The sequence below is a fragment of the Carlito syrichta genome, unplaced genomic scaffold, assembly GCF_000164805.1.
Source record: "Carlito syrichta isolate Samal-C Ts95f unplaced genomic scaffold, Tarsius_syrichta-2.0.1 Scaffold315808, whole genome shotgun sequence".
Lineage (NCBI taxonomy): Eukaryota > Metazoa > Chordata > Mammalia > Primates > Tarsiidae > Carlito > Carlito syrichta.
In genome coordinates, this window is record NW_007259904.1 from 22,815 (window position 1) to 24,156 (window position 1,342).

Genomic DNA, 1,342 nt, shown 5'->3' on the forward strand with positions numbered 1-1,342 from the left:
ACAGAGCTATGGTTACAGCAAGTGTGGACCAGAACAATATCCTCATTCTCTGGAGTGTATGACCATTGAAATTGTTTGTCTGCTCTTGTTCTCCAGTACATTCTCATGGTTAAAGACATTTGTGTGTACTCAGACATATTTTCTTAGAGCTACACTTGTGTCATATAATATTTTCCTTCACAAAATGATGCCATTTTCACCAGAACTTTTCATTTGTATCTGGTGTACAGGAGCACAACTGGTTATTTAATGTGGTTTGTATACACATCACACTTCTTGTGTATTATTTTACTTTTTCAAAATGTTTGTTGAATATTTATGTAAACATTCATATATTATCTATGTATATCAATTGTTTTGCTCAATCTGAGTGTTATATTGTCTGTTTGTTATATTGAACTGGCTAGAAGATTCAATTCAATGATGAAGAGGAGTGACTACAGAAACCCTTCTTGTACTCCTGAATTCTAAGGAGTTTCTCCAAATGTTCACTGTTAATTTTTTTCATATTTCTTTTCTAGACCCCCTTATCAAATCAAGGAATTTCCCTTCTATTCTTAGTTTGTATAATGCTTTAAATCAAGAATCAGTACTGGGTTGTAACTAATGATTTTCCTGTATCTAGAACTCTGTCATTCTCCATTAATTTATCAGTATCATAATGCATGATTTTTTTCCAATAATTTAAAAATGTCACTTTTGTGGTTTTGACTTGCATAGTTTCTGATTAGAAGTCTGCTGTCATCTTATTTTTGTTCTAATGTTAATCACTGCATTTAGAAATGAAACTCTCTTGGATATTAATATTATTCTTTTAAACATATTTTTGCATTCAGTGTGATAGACATTTTATTAGAAATGTTGCTTTGTGTTCTATGTGTGGATTGGAATTTACCTTTGTCATATCCTCCTCTACTTATTATATCCTTATTTTTCATGAATAATCTGTATACTCCAATAACTAATACTGGCAAACATCTTTCTTTTTACGTGCTTATCTTCCACCCATATATCATCTTTAGTAAAATGTCTATACAAATCTTTGCCCACTTTTTATTAAGCAGTTTGGTTTTTTAATATTGAGAGTGTATTTACATGTAATAAATTCCAGTTCTATCTCTCTGGGGTTTTTAAAATGTCTTTTTGGAAACTGAATAGTTTTGATTTTGATGAGTTCAAATGTATCAATTTTTTTTATTTCTTTAATCTTACCAAACAAACTTTGCCTTGTCAAGGTTTCCAATGTTTTTCTCTAAACACTTAATAGCTTTAGGTTGTACTTAGGTCTGTAATGAATTTTGGGGATGTATATGATTCAAAATAATGATCAAGATACTTTTTC